Here is a 16,514-nt window from a genome sequence, read left to right on the forward strand (position 1 = left end):
CACTTTATCTTCAATATCATACCGTAATTTGATCTGGCACGAAGCTGTCTGTAATATTTGAGAATTAATAGCTCTCATTAGGTATGCCACACATAAACACACAAATGTATAGAAAACAATGAAACACAAAGTATATATCATTTCAGGCAAACGAGGTGTACTCACCACAAGAAAGTTCCTGCATCGATGATAAAACTACTTGATAAGATGTGGGTGATTCTTTATCTCTGGTGTGCCAACGTTCTTCAGAATTTTCACACTCAAATACAGTTGTGAATCTTCCAGATGATGAGCTGCATTTTTTGGGTCAACATCACTGAGATTTTTCCCATGACATAAGTGCGTTTCATGAAATACAGAAGTATTTCTGTATAGAGAGCTCTAATCTTGTCATGAAGGTCAACAATTACTACTGCTCTAGACTGGAAATACTCGTTGAAAGTAGTAAATTTTGGTAGAATCCACTCTAAGAACATATAATACATTTTTGCAAAGGAGTCATGTAAACAGTTAAAAACTTGTTCAGCACTTAGAACTCGCTCAGAAAGCCATTTTTGGTTAAAAAACAACATTAGAGCATCCCAGTTTTCCAGCATTGTCCTAACAACCGCGATCATTGACAGCCAGCGTGTCTGTGAAGGATGTAGTAATTTGTGTGGTTCCAAGTTTAAAAATACCTGGAATGAAACATAATGTTTAGCCAATTTCCATACGATCGGACGTAAAATAAAGTCTATGAGATATAAAATGCTAAAATACCTGAAATTCCTTGAACTCTGCCTGCTTCTTCGCACTGAGTTTGAAAAAACCATAAATATTCCTCGCAAGGTCCTCACAAGCTCTTGGAAGGTTCTTGCACGCCTCGCTTGCGCATATATGCACCGAATGACAAACACACTTCATTACAAAAATTCCCGGGCTATCTCGGAACGTGCTTGCTACAGAATTACGAACTCCCATCATAGTATTGCAACCATCTGCTCCAAAGCCAATAATATTGGACATGGAATGTTATGCTGTTGAAACGTTTTTACTGCACCATTGTAGAGATTTTCTGCAGTAGAAGCTTTCTCAACATTTAAGTCTCCATCTTCATAAACTTTATATAGCTCCCAAAACTTAATTTTGAAACAACCTGTAAAAGGAGAAGTGATAAAAAGTGGTAACTTAACGGGAAAATTTATTTTAGAGTTAATTTGGTTATTATTTCAAAACTAGCTCTTATTATTACTCACCTGAATCTTTGTTATAAAAGCGGATCACCACGCAGGAATTTTTCACAGTTCCGATATCGGTGGACTCGTCCGTCATTATGCTAAATTTGGCGTGTTGTAGTTTTTTCGCCAACACTTCTTTGTGTGACGTCCCAATAACATCAGAAACAATGGCACGTGCTTTGTGCCGTTTAAGAGTCATTGCCCTTGCAATATCCAAGTTTAGGTGCTTCTTACTTCTGGAATGGTTTTTAATATTCTGGATTTCGGAAACCATGCTGGTATTGCAATATCTGCATCGCGCCCTGAGCGGATCACTATCGCGCACCAGCCAATTACGTAAACCTGTCATATGTAGCCACTCATCACGAAATTTTTGTTGTTGATGGACAGACCGTTGTGTCTTCGAGATTTCACCTCTTTTTAGACCTTTTTTCTCCGGCGTGCATGAAAGTTTCGTGCTTGTGTTTTCATATTCACTGTCACTTCCCATTTCTCCACTCACAGTAACACACAGTAATCCGAAACACTCACAAAAAGAAACTACACAGTAAATGAATTCAGCTAAACGTACTCGTAATGACTATACGCGAAATACCGCATTGTTAAGAGTATCGTTTGTTGAAGAAGAAACAATACCGTCTGATGAAATGTCTTTCGTTTGTACTTAACAATTCCACAGTATTGTAGGGTAATTAGGTCTACTGTTAATTGCTTTCCAATAATATTCGACTGAAGTTCCATTTAGTGCTTTGAGATTCGTTGGCCACTCTATTTCTGAAACTTAACAATTCGAACTGAGTGAAATATGTCATGCAAAGCAAAGTGATTCGTTATTGTTAGCTTATTTATTTTACACGGCCAGGCTTTGAACTAAGCCTCATTCTCGACTTTAATCGTTTTGTCATGCCGGTAGTTTGGCGCTCTTTCTCCTGTCCGAAATTTGTTCATTGACAGAGACTGCATGGATTCGTAACAGTTTCTAATCATTTTAAAAATATAACAGATGAATTGATTATTTTCCAAACAAATGGTCTGTAACGACTCCAGTTATCGATCGGATTAAACGCTAAAATAAAAATAAAAAATAAAGTTTTAGGCAAAATTCTCGTATGTTCGTGTACGATATTCACTTTTGCCTCGTACATCGTACAAATGACGAAATTCTCGTATGCGTACGAGAATTCTCGTACATATCACAACCCTGGCGATACTAATAATACTCTGCAGCGACGCGCTCCCATTGTTAAGGAAAGCTGTGGTATACCAATTGTTGGTTTCAGGGGGGGGGGTGCAGGGTATAGAGGAGGTGGGGGGGGGGGGGTGCAGGGTATAGAGGAGGTAAGCTCCGCCCACCGGCACACAGCATATTGGCGGGGTAATAAGTCACGCTAACGTTACGCAGTGCTGGCAACACTCTGGCATCCACATAAAAGTTGTGCTCCAAGCGGTATACACAATGCCATCTATTAGCCGCAGCAGCAACTGTTAATGTTGCGCATATACTAGCGCAAAAGCGGACAGCGGCATAATATAATAATTGCAGGATACGTGAAATTATTTATGTGTAAAACCCAATATTGCAATTTCGACTGTTGGCCGTTATGAAGTGAAATCGAAAGTTTCATACTAAATATACTGCCTATTGCTACTAATTTCGGAACAATTCTCTTGGACAATTTGGCATTATACAGAACTAATAGAAAAACTTACATTGTGGCAATAAAAAGAGAAGGAATAAATTTGGAAAATTTATTGACAATTGTTACGCTGTATTGTACCCTCAAATACATCACTCAGAATCACTTTCATTGTACTCCTGTGTGTGCTTCATGTTCGTCGCTACTGTCCGTTTCGGCAGTGTTAATAATGATATCGTCTATTGCTAGTTCAACAACACCAACACGCCTCCAATATTCTTCTTCTAGTTGTTAGACCTTCCTGCAGTACCCTTCCCAGTCATCGGCAGTTACAGACAAAAGGGATTAACTAGGTCGCAAAAAGGTTAACTTTCGACATGTCCCCTGAAATGTTGCGCTCCCTAAACAACCGTTTTAATTTCGCCCATGCCAGTACTACCGCACTCAAATCACAATTGTAGGGAGGCAAGCGTACAACCATGTGGCCTTTCTCTTTCTCCATTTCGTAAATTACATATGTTTTTTTAGCGGGTCTATGCTCTTGTATTAAAGCGAACAGAACCTGCTTTCTCATGCTCTCATTACAGGCGACACGCCTATTTTGAAGCCGTTCCAACATCCTCACTTTGGTGCCATACCATGTGGGTGTTTTCCATCACAATTACCGACTTCGGAGGAAGTTTTGGGAGCACCATGCTTGAAAATCACCTTTGAAAATTTCCTAAATTCATCAGACCATGGTAGTCACCTTTAGTTGATTTAGCCCAAAATTTTAGTTCGGCTTCCCTGACAAATCCCTTCCTTGATCCAACGCTTCCAATAATCAGTCTTTTGGAGGACGTTCCCCAACTCACAACGCCGACATCACTCTTAACCCAACATTTACGTACTGTCATATGGCTGTCGATCCGCGTTTCATCCAAATAGAATATTTCTGTGGCTGCTTCCCTCAGATGTTTCATTTGCACAATGAAACGCGAGCGCCAATCAACAATGTCTCCACGCTCTAGCAGTAAAGACCGCTTATTTTGTACTTTTTGCCATGTGAATCCCATGGATAACAAAATATTTCGCAGTGAAGTAATACCCCACGTCCAGCCGATCTTTTCTTGTAGTACAGGACGAAGTGTTCTCAGACTGGGAGCAATCTCTGTTGTTGTTGTTGTGGTCTTCAGTCCTGAGACTGGTTTGATGCAGCTCTCCATGCTACTCTATCCTGTGCAAGCTTCTTCATCTCCCAGTATCTACTGCAACCTACATCCTTCTGAATCTGCTTAGTGTATTCATCTCTTGGTCTCCCTCTACGATTTTTACCCTCCACACTGCCCTCCAATGCTAAATTTGTGATCCCTTGATGCCTCAAAACATGTCCTACCAACCGATCCCTTCTTCTAGTCAAGTTGTGCCACAAACTTCTCTTCTCCCCAATCCTATTCAATACCTCCTCATTAGTTACGTGATCTACCCACCTTATCTTCAGCATTCTTCTGTAGCACCACATTTCGAAAGCTTCTATTCTCTTCTTGTCCAAACTAGTTATCGTCCATGTTTCACTTCCACACATGGCTACACTCCATACAAATACTTTCAGAAACGACTTCCTGACACTTAAATCTATACTCGATGTTAACAAATTCCTCTTCTTGAGAAACGCTTTCCTTGTCATTGCCAGTCTACATTTTATATCCTCTCTACTTCGACCATCATCGGTTATTTTACTCCCTAAATAGCAAAACTCCTTTACTACTTTAAGTGTCTCATTTCCTAATCTAATTCCCTCAGCATCACCCGACTTAATTTGACTACATTCCATTATCCTCGTTTTACTTTTGTTGATGTTCATCTTATATCCTCCTTTCAAGACACTGTCCATTCCGTTCAACTGCTCTTCCAAGTCTTTTGCTGTCTCTGACAGAATTACAATGTCATCGGCGAACCTAAAAGTTTTTACTTCTTCTCCATGAATTTTAATACCTACTCCGAATTTTTCTTTTGTTTCCTTTACTGCTTGCTCAATATACAGATTGAATAACATCGGGGAGAGGCTACAACCCAGTCTTACTCCTTTCCCAACCACTGCTTCCCTGTCATGCCCCTCGACTCTTATAACTGCCATCTGGTTTCTGTACAAATTGTAAATAGCCTTTCGCTCCCTGTATTTTACCCCTGCCACCTTCAGAATTTGAAAGAGAGTATTCCAGTTAACACTGTCAAAAGCTTTCTCTAAGTCTACAAATGCTAGAAACGTAGGTTTGCCTTTTCTTAATCTTTCTTCTAAGATAAGTCGTAAGGTCAGTATTGCCTCACGTGTTCCAACATTTCTACGGAATCCAAACTGATCTTCCCCGAGGTCGGCTTCTACCAGTTTTTCCATTCGTCTGTAAAGAATTCGCATTAGTATTTTGCAGCTGTGACTTATTAAACTGATAGTTCGGTAATTTTCACATCTGTCAACACCTGCTTTCTTTGGGATTGAAATTATTATATTCTTCTTGAAGTCTGAGGGTATTTCGCCTGTCTCATACATCGTGCTCACCAGACGGTAGAGTTTTGTCATGACTGGCTCTCCCGAGGCCATCAGTAGTTCAAATGGAATGTTGTCTACTCCCGGGGCCTTGTTTCGACTCAGGTCTTTCAGTGCTCTGTCAAACTCTTCACGCAGTATCTTATCTCCCATTTCGTCTTCATCTACATCCTCTTCCATTTCCATAATATTGTCCTCAAGTACATCGCCCTTGTATCAACCCTCTATATACTCCTTCCACCTTTCTGCCTTCCCTTCTTTGCTTAGAACTGGGTTGACATCTGAGCTCTTGATATTCATACAAGTGTTTCTCTTCTCTCCAAAGGTCTCTTTAATTTTCCTGTAGGCAGTATTTCTCTTACCCCTAGTGAGACAAGCCTCTACATCCTTACATTTGTCATCTAGCCATCCCTGCTTAGCAGTTTTGCACTTCCTGTCGATCTCATTTTTGAGACGTTTGTATTCCTTTTTGCCTGCTTCATTTACTGCATTTTTATATTTTCTCCTTTCATCAATTAAATTCAATATTTCTTCTGTTACCCAAGGATTTCTATTAGCCCTCGTCTTTTTACCTACTTGATCCTCTGCTGCCTTCACTACTTCATCCCTCAGAGCTACCCATTCTTCTTCTACTGTATTTCTTTCCCCCATTCCTGTCAATTGTTCCCTTATGCTCTCCCTGAAACTCTCTACAACCTCTGGTTCTTTCAGTTTATACAGGTCCCATCTCCTTAAATTCCCACCTTTTTACAGTTTCTTCAGTTTCAATCTGCAGTTCATAACCAATAGATTGTAGTCAGAATCCACATCTGCCCCAGGAAATGTCTTACAATTTAAAACCTGGTTCCTAAATCTCTGTCTTACCATTATATAATCTATCTGATACCTTTTAGTATCTCCAGGATTCTTCCAGGTATACAACCTTCTTTTATGATTCTTGAGCCAAGTGTTGGCTATGATTAAGTTATGCTCTGTGCAAAATTCTACAAGGCGGCTTCCTCTTTCATTCCTTCCCCCCAATCCATATTCACCTACTATGTTTCCTTCTCTCTCTTTTCCTACTGACGAATTCCAGTCACCCATGACTATTAAATTTTCGTCTCCCTTCACTACCTGAATAATTTCTTTTATCTCGTCATACATTTCATCTATTTCTTCATCATCTGCAGAGGTAGTTGGCATATAAACTTGTAGTACTGTAGTAGGCATGGGCTTTGTGTCTATCTTGGCCACAATAATGCGTTCACTATGCTGTTTGTAGTAGCTAACCCGCACTCCTATTTTTTTATTCATTATTAAACCTACTCCTGCATTACCCCTATTTGATTTTGTATTTATAACCCTGTAATCACCTGACCAAAAGTCTTGTTCCTCCTGCCACCGAACTTCACTAATTCCCACTATATCTAACTTTAACCTATCCATTTCCCTTTTTAAATTTTCTAACCTACCTGCCCGATTAAGGGATCTGACATTCCACGCTCCGATCCGTAGAACGCCAGTTTTCTTTCTCCTGATAACGGCGTCCTCCTGAGTAGTCCCCGCCCGGAGATCCGAATGGGGGACTATTTTACCTCCGGAATATTTTACCCAATAGGACGCCATCATCATTTAATCATACAGTAGAGCTGCATGTCCTCGGGAAAAATTACGGCTGTAGTTTCCCCTTGCTTTCAGCCGTTCGCAGTACCAGCACAGCAGGGCCGTTTTGGTTAATGTTACAAGGCCAGATCAGTCAATCATCCAGACTGTTGCCCCTGCAACTACTGAAAAGGCTGCTGCCCCTCTTCAGGAACCACATGTTTGTCTGGCATCTCAACAGATACCCCTCCGTTGTGGTTGCACCTACGGTACGGCCATCTGTATCGCTGAGGCACGCAAGCCTCCCCACCAACGGCAAGGTCCATGGTTCATGGGGGGGGGGGGGGGGGGGGGCAATCTCTGTACCATATAAAAATCTTCGATTGTTTGTTTTACGACAGTCCTGTCGAAATTATCCAACTGGATTTTTCCAGTAGATCTTGGCCTAAATAAAAGAGAATTTAAAAAAGGGTTAGAGAGTCAGACTGTAAAAATGTGTAGTTAGAAGTAACAAGGAGACGTTTCCAGGTGAAGAATCTACTTTTTTAAAACACTTACAGAGTAGTGTTAGGTAGTGCAGTAGGTTATGGTCCCTGGTGTCGTACTATGCAGTCACATTTAACTGAATTGAGTGAAAATGATTATAACAGTCCTTGCTATTAATATTTAAAAAATTGCGGTGTAACAGGATTCGTGCCCGTCACCTTCGGTACAACACCGTAACCGCTACGCTACAAAGCGAATTGCGTAGATGTGACTAATTTACAGCTTTAGACTCAATTTTATATGCCTATCGGAGGACAAGAAATTCTTTCACACCATACAAACAAAACGACTACGGTATTTCAGACAAACGCTAAGGCAGATTCAAAGCAATGTCGAACTGAAAATTTTTGAACTGAAATTTACCTTTTTTTTCCGGGAGTTTCTGGTGATTTTCCAGGGCTGTCTTTAGAAAATCTATGCATTCTTTTCACGGAACTGACGCTCACCCGGTCGTGCGGTAGCGTTCTCGCTTCCCACGCCCGGGTTCCCTGGTTCGATTCCCGGTGGGGTCAGGGATTTTCTCTGCCTCGTGATGACTGGGTGTTGTGTGATGTCTTTAGATTAGTTAGGTTTAAGTAGTTCTAAGTTCTAGGGGACTGATGACCATACATGTTAAGTCCCATAGTGCTCAGAGCCATTTGACGCTCACCCCTGTATAAGTAACTGTTCGTGTAATGGGCTGCGGAAGAGGGTGGAGCAATTTTTTATTCTTGCTCTCTTCTTCGCAGAAAAAAAAGAGGCTCTAAGCACTATGGGACTTAACATCTGGGGTCATCAGTCCCTGAACTTAGAACTACTTAAACCTAACTAACCTAAGGACATCACACACATCCATGCCCGAGGCAGGATTCGAACCTGCGACCGTAGCAGCAGCGCGGCTCCGGACTGAAGCGCCTAGAACCGCTCGGCCACAGCGGCCGGCCTCTTCGTAGCATTTAGCGACATTACTAATTATTTTTCTTTCTCGACTCCGTAGTGTGCTACCCTTTGCTCTTATCGAAATAGACGACAGAGGGATAGAGAAACAATTAAAATCGCTCAAAAGAGGAAAGGCCTCTGGACCTGATGGGATACCAGTTCGATTTTACACAGAGTACGCGAAGGAACTTGCCCCCCTTCTTGCAGAGGTGTACCGTAGGTCTCTAGAAGAGCGTAGCGTTCCAAAGGATTGGAAAAGGGCACAGGTCATCCCCGTTTTCAAGAAGGGACGTCGAACAGATGTGCAGAACTATAGACCTATATCTCTAACGTCGATCAGTTGTATCATTTTGGAACACGTATTGTGTTCGAGTATAATGACTTTTCTGGAGATTAGAAATCTACTCTGTAGGAATCAGCATGGGTTTCGAAAAAGACGGTCATGTGAAACTCAGCACGCGCTATTCGTCCACGAGACTCAGAGGACCATAGACACGGGTTCACAGGTAGATGCCGTGTTTCTTGACTTCCGCAAGGCGTTCGATACAGTTCCCCACAGTCGTTTAATGAACAAAGTAAGAGCATATGGACTATCAGACCAATTGTGTGATTGGATTGAGGAGTTCCTAGATAACAGGACGCAGCATATGATTCTCAATGGAGAGAAGTCTTCCGAAATAAGAGTGATTTCAGGTGTGCCGCAGGGGATTGTCATAGGACCGTTGCTATTCACAATATACATAAATGAGCTGGTGGATGACATCAGAAGTTCACTGAGGGTTTTTGCAGATGATGCTGTGTTGTATCGAGAGGTTGTAACAATGGAAAATTGTACTGAAATGCAGGAGGATCTGCAGCGAATTGACGCATGGTGCAGGGAATGGCAATTGAATCTCAATGTAGACAAGTGTAATGTGCTGCGAATACACAGAAAGATAGATCCTTTATCATTTAGCTACAAAATAGCAGGTCAGCAACTGGAAGCAGTTAATACCATAAATTATCTGGCAGTACGCATTAGGAGTGATTTAAAATGGAATGAGCATATAATGTTGATCGTCGGTAAAGCAGGTGCCAGACTGAGATTCATTGGAAGAATCCTAAGGAAATGCAATCCGAAAACAAAGGAAGTAGGTTACAGTACGCTTGTTCGCCCACTGCTTGAATACTGCTGAGCAGTGTGGGATCCGTACCAGATAGGGTTGATAGAAGATATAGAGAAGATCCAACGGAGAGCAGCGCGCTTCGTTACAGGATCATTTAGTAATCGCGAAAGCGTTACGGAGATGGTAGATAAACTCCAGTGGAAGACTCTGCAGGAGAAACGCTCAGTAGCTCGGTACGGGCTTTTGTTAAAGTTTCGAGAACATACCTTCACCGAAGAGTCAAGCAGTATATTGCTCCCTCCTACGTATATCTCGCGAAGAGACCATGAGGATAAAATCAGAGAGATTGGAGCCCATACAGAGGCATACCGACAATCCTTCTTTCCACGAATAATACGAGACTGGAATAGAAGGGAGAACCGATAGAGGTACTCAAGGTACCCTCCGCCACACACCGTCAGGTGGCTTGCCGAGTATGGATGTAGATGTAGATGTAGATCTGCGGAGTGGATGGAGTATTTGGCGTTGACCGCGATGGGTCAGGAACCTCTTCGTCACATATAATGCAGTGTAAAACTTCACTAAGGAACGTAGCGAAGCTCACCAGTCACTTTACAATGGCTACTCACAGTTTAGTATTAGATCACTGAGGTTGGCCACACCTCAGCACACACCACAGCACACACTACAGAACACGAATTAAACAGGCACCCACCCCTAACCCCAGCCCGCTCCCTCCCAGGCACCTCCACGACGGCCGACACACTACGTCTACTACGAGTATCGGTAAACACTCAAGGCGTCAAACCGAAACGCTCACTACTAACACACACCATACAACAGGAAGGTGTCCATGTTGCAGGCATCACCGAAACATGGCTAAGGAACACACACGCCTTTAACATCCCCAAATTCAACACATTCCGAAAGGACAGACTAGATGGAAGAGGAGGAGTAGTTCTACTCGTACAGAACACGATTGCAGGAAAGGAGATCCCTCTCCCGGCACCACTCAATAACGTAGAAGTAGTTATAGTACATATAAGAGACAGAAATAGACGCACTCTCGCGATAGCCTGTCTGTACAACCCATCCGGAACGCCCCTACCACTGCACTTCCTACGACATATGACGACGTACAATAAATACATAATACTAGGAGACTTCAACCGCACGACACCATATGCTAGGGGACACAGCCGATAACGGAAACGGTCGAAGTCTATTTGACTTCCTGACGACAGAACCGTTGGATCGGCTACCAGTCAACCAACCGACGTTCATAGGGGCACCGAAGCCACTCTACACCAGACCACGTACTGTATGGACACAACATTAGCGACACAATGTCAGATGCTGTCGTGGGCACCTCTATAACGAGCGACCACCTACCAATCCTTTTTTGGACCAGCGCCACCCTGCCCCCAGACCATATACCCACAAGACGAACGATCCGCAAATACGCAAATGCGGACTGGGACAAATATAAAGACCTACTCACAGAACGACTATCAATACCACTGACGATAACTGACGATGATGACGTCCAACACGCCACTGACAGAATAGAGACTGTCAAACAATCAAACAATAGATGGAGCCATTCCCACCATAGTAGTCGAAAATTGGAAACAAGCCATCCCCCAGGAAGCCCTCAATCTAATTCGACAAAAAAAAAAAACAACAACTCTGTAGACAAAATCAGACACGACAACAACCCAGACCTAGACAATGGAATAGACTGAATGCCAGAACTAAAAGAATCATATCTGAATACCGACAAACATAGTGGGACGACGCATGCACAAGACTAAACTATAGGGAAGGAGGGAAATTTTGGCAACGTTTTAAAACACTAACGGGACAACAACAGACAACAAACACTACACTAATAGTGGACAACGAGCCAACAACAGACAAAGCAGAACAAGCCGAGGCATTTCGACAAGTACTGCAGCAAGTACACTCTTTCACACAAGACGGTAAATTCGACGACAACTTCAGACAACACGTCGAGCAACAATAACCATAACCCTAAACACCCCAACGACAGAAACAGAAGACGAAAACACGCTGACTGCAGAGATCACCAACACAGAAATAATTAATGCCATTTACTCAGGACGTAACACAGCCCCGGAACAAAATGACATAAGACGTATACACTTCCAGAGAGCCCCAGCCCACCTCCTGAGACCCATCCTCTCCCTCATCTACAACTACTGTCTCACAAACGAAACACTACCTACCACTTGGAAAACTAGCAAAACAATAATGCTACCAAAACCTGACAAACGAAAGACTGACCCAAGATCCTACAGACCGATATCTCTACTCGACGTCGTAGGGAAAACATACGAAAGGATACTAACTGACCGCGTAAAAATGTACGTAGAACGCAACGAAATCTTCCCTTTGACACAATCAGGTTTCCGACGAAATCACTCCACCAATGACCCGTTAATCAGACCGACCAACGGAATAACGCAATGCTTCAACAGAGGACACTGCACGCTAGCAGTCTTCTCAGAAATGGGGCGTGCCTTCGGCAAGCTCTGGCATACAGAACTGCTCAACAAACTGGACAAATTGGGCCTCCCGACCAAGGTTATACGACTAATACGGACGTACATCACAAACAGGAAGTGCAAGGTACACGTCGGCGGCGCTTCCTCCCAAGAATTCACACTCCAAGCAGGAGTGCCACAAGGAGGTATCCTATCCCCGCTTCTATACGCGCTTTACACGGCTGACGTACCAACGACAACAACCCCCAACGAAACGGTAGGTGTGACGACGGTACGCTGACGACACCGCCTACTGGTGCACAGAATTGAAGACGATAACCGTACAACGATAGACATAGACTTACCTTACAAAGACTAGAAACCTGAATGGCAAAATGGAGAATCCGCCCAAACCCAACCAAAACCCAAATGGTTTTATTCAGACACAGACACCTGACCAAAAAACGACAACAAAACACAAATAACATACAACTGACGCTGTGGGACACACCACTAAGACTTAACGACACTGCCAGGTACCTAGGAGTGTACCTAGACAAGTACTTAAACTGGAAAACACACCTCACTTACCTGCTAAACAAGACGAGAAAAAGACAATGCCTAATCAGACAAGTACAAAGCCGGGCGGAGTGGCCGAGCGGTTCTAGGCGCTACAGACTGGAACCGCGCGACTGCTACGGTCGCAGGTTTGAATCCTGCCTCGGGCATGGATGTGTGTGATGTCCTTAAGTTAGTTAGGTTTAAGTAGTTCTAAGTTCTAGGGGACTGATGACCTCAGAAGTTAAGTCCCATAGTGCTCAGAGCCATTTGAACCATTTTGAAGACAAGTACAAGAACGATTCCATGGATGTGACGACCAAACGGCGATCCAAACCTACAAGACGTACATTAGACCAGTGATAGAATACGCAGCAGCCCCCTTATGGGGCTTGCACAAACCGGTAGCATAACGACTTTACTCGACCGAAAGACGACTTTTACGCAGCATCTGTAGACTGCCAAGGATCACGCCCAGTGACGACGTATATGACATCACAGGCGTGGAGCCGCTACAGAAGACTGACTAAACTCAGAGCAAACTACGGGAGACACATATTAACGAAACGCCCAGACATGGAAGACATTCTGACAACAAGACCACTAGTGAACAGGAGACCAAAATTCAAATACACCCAACTAGTGCGTGCAGTAGCACACAACACCAGCCAAGAATACCCAGACCTCGCCCCCATCATGGAACCACTAATCCAAGGCATCCCACTTTCCCCACACCTGACCCAAAGACACAGAAACTAATCCCAGAAAATACACACACACACACACGCGCGCGCGCGCGATAGACCTAAGTTAGACATAAAAAGTAGGATAGACATAAAATTTATGCAGTTGTATACCACTGCCACGAAAGTCATCCCCCTAAGGTGATTGGAGGATTTGATGTAAACATGAGAGCACCAATTAACTCAAATCAATTGTATAACACCAAACTATCCAAACCTCCCACCTATAGCAGGCAATATAAAGAAAAGAGGCACTGTCAATATCAATGTTAATGTTAACGCTAATGTTTAAGCATATCTGTCCATATTTATCTATACACATATACACACATGTAGTTAATCAATAAATAAATCACTTAAGTAGTAACATAAAATAACACCACCACAACTCACACACATAAAATGAAGCAACACCACACTAATGCACAAACATCAATCAGTCCGCTCAGAGCACATCCACACTGTATATTACTGTACTGTATTTCTATCGTATGCTACAACCTCTTTGTATTCTAAAGTAGTCAAAGAGAATTTATGGAATAATCATGATGGAAAATATTGTATAATCTGTAAAACTTACACTGTATTTCAATATGACTTAAAAGTTTTGGTTAGGTTAGATTAGGTTAGGTTAGATCTTTGAACTTCAATTTCTAATTTATTTTATTTTTAATATAGTTTATTTTATATTTTTGTATATGTCTCATACTCTATACTGTAAATATGATCAGATGCACTTAATGTACTTGTACAGCAAAAGGCTGAAAAGGGTAAAGCAAGCCCTCAAGCAGCCCGCCCATCCCCTTTTTCTTCTTTAAAAAAAAAAAAAAAAAAAAAAAAATCAGCGGCCGGACGCTAAACACGATTGAATCGATGTGGACCGAATTTTAACGACTCAGACCTAGGGAAGCGTGGCTGTTCTTTTTGTCAGCAAGCAGTAGGTAAAGCGCGTCGCCTCGGTGTTGTGCGGCGCGAGTCGACTGCCCTCATCAGCAATCGCGGCTTTGCAGTGAGGCCCAGAACGATCTCCGTGTTGTCTGTCTGTTGTCGGCTGTGTGGCTGAATCTATGATATCACTATGTTGGAAGGTGGATGGTGGTAATGGATGGAAGAGCGCCCATGTCCTCTCGCTTCTGCGCTAGCCTGCCAACTCCCTTCTTCGCTCCTCATCCATCTCTCAGCTCAACTACCCTTAAGTAATTTTCTTCCTTTCGGCGTTGTCGTTGGCGGACTTAATTTTCAGTGCTCAGATCGTTTCAAGGCCACACCTCTCCGTGCTGGGTGGAAATTTCCCATCTGGTGTGTGCCTCGGGAATTGGCATCTTTCTCACGATTTGACGTTCTTTCGATGTTTTTCTGCACTCTGAAGCTATTGTGAGAGCAGTTACACTACACTTCTTTGTAACTGCTGTCTCTGTGTGATGCCTGCACAGACTTATGTTTGAGCTTCGTCTCAGTCTGCTGGCATCCGTGATTTACAAGGAACGTCCATACCATCGAGAAAAACATGTTAAGAAAGCTGACTTCTTTCATACGTCTCCCTGTGTGAATTCTCCGTGCTTTGTGTATGCTTCTCCCTCTGCCCTTGCAGCGCTAGAATTGCCGACACATTTCCTGTTTTCTAAGGCAAGGTACGTCTAGGGTGACCAGATGTAATTGTTTGAAAAGGAGGACAAACAGCTTCAAAAAGGAGGACAAAGAAAGAAAAAGGACACATCAAACGGGTCAGTTGCAGACAAGGATACCACCCGTCAGCTTTGGACAAGTCACGTGACTGCCTGGAATTACCGGTAAAACTAGTAGTTAATTGTTACTGAAGCAATATAAAAAAAAAATTAAAAACATTGATTGTGGTGACAATGTGGCGTCAATTGTTTTGTTATGTCAACAACACGGAATTGTTTACAAAGCGAAAAACGTAAGACCATTCACCTCCCTTCATTCGACGCACAGCTACCAACATCTACAATTCAAGCAGCAGCTGACGACATGTAAACTGCACTTTAACCTTCCGAATACAAATAAATTTAATGACTATGAAACAATGAAATAAAACCATGACAGTTAATCTGTCGAGTTATTTCTTACCTTTATTGGCCACTGAGACGTACGTTCCAGCTCTACATATCCTACATTCTGCTTCAAATTCATTTCTCCCTTTCTTAAAGCCGGATATTTGCAGGAAAGGATATCAGAAAATGTACACATTCGTTTAGGCACAGCCAAATATTTTACGTAACTCACTCGATTAAAAATTACACTCACAAATCACACGTGCACTACAGGAAGCCAAGCCAAACAAAGCGAAGATACGAAATGAAAATTTTTAAATAATCGATATTTGCATTCGCTTATAGGTAGATCAACGATAACATCGACGATCCTGGTGCCACCTACCTTCGTGCATGTTTATCAAGAAGGCTGTGCCAATAGTTAAAGTATTTAAGAAAAGAGCAAAGTGAATTGCAGTGACAAAGTCACTGCACAGTGGAAATTTACTGGCCCACCAACACAGTTAGACCGCAACAGACCGGTGATGCTGTATTGTAACCTATCACCTCGGACTACAAGTCCATTTTTAAAAAAAAAAAAAAAAAAAAAAAAGAACGGGAGTGTGTTTGGATTTCAGTTTTTCTTTGGGAGAGTCTTGTGCAAATCTTCAATTCCACATTCACTCATTCTAAAAAAAGTAAAACAGCCATTTTACTACACTACTACTAAACTGCCTTGTGTAGTACTGATGGTGAAAATACTGGAATGTGTACTTACCATTTGCACCCGCAAGAAAATCAGTGAATCGGAAATGCATCTCGTTCTGTCTACAGGTGTAAAGAAACTGGTAATACTGACAATAACGCTTAATAATAATAATAATAATAATAATAATAATAGGCTTCGCAACAAAGGTTTGTGGCTGCTGCAGTCTGTGTGCTTAACCCCGCCCATGACGTGCGGAAAGAAAGGGATAGGGCTAGCGAGTAGCGATTGTTGCTGCGAGGGGACGAGAATGAAAAGGAAGAAGTATTCTCTACCCCTCCAGGACTGCGCTGGGCACCTTCAGAGGTGCTCCTCCACTGAGTCTTGCCGACTGACTGGTTGAACGTCTGAGAGTGACATATATGTTGCTCTTGGACGTCTGACCAGTCATTTAGCAAGACTAAGTGGAGGAGCACCTCT

General features: G+C 42.6%; 1 pseudogene; it reads right to left on the reverse strand.

Moving 5' to 3' along the window:
- Positions 1-3,022: 3,022 nt before the first annotated feature.
- LOC126092803 (uncharacterized) lies at positions 3,023-16,146 on the reverse strand (annotated as a pseudogene).
- Between the last annotated feature and the right edge of the window lie 368 nt (positions 16,147-16,514).

This window comes from Schistocerca cancellata, chromosome 7 (genome assembly GCF_023864275.1).
Source record: "Schistocerca cancellata isolate TAMUIC-IGC-003103 chromosome 7, iqSchCanc2.1, whole genome shotgun sequence".
NCBI lineage: Eukaryota > Metazoa > Arthropoda > Insecta > Orthoptera > Acrididae > Schistocerca > Schistocerca cancellata.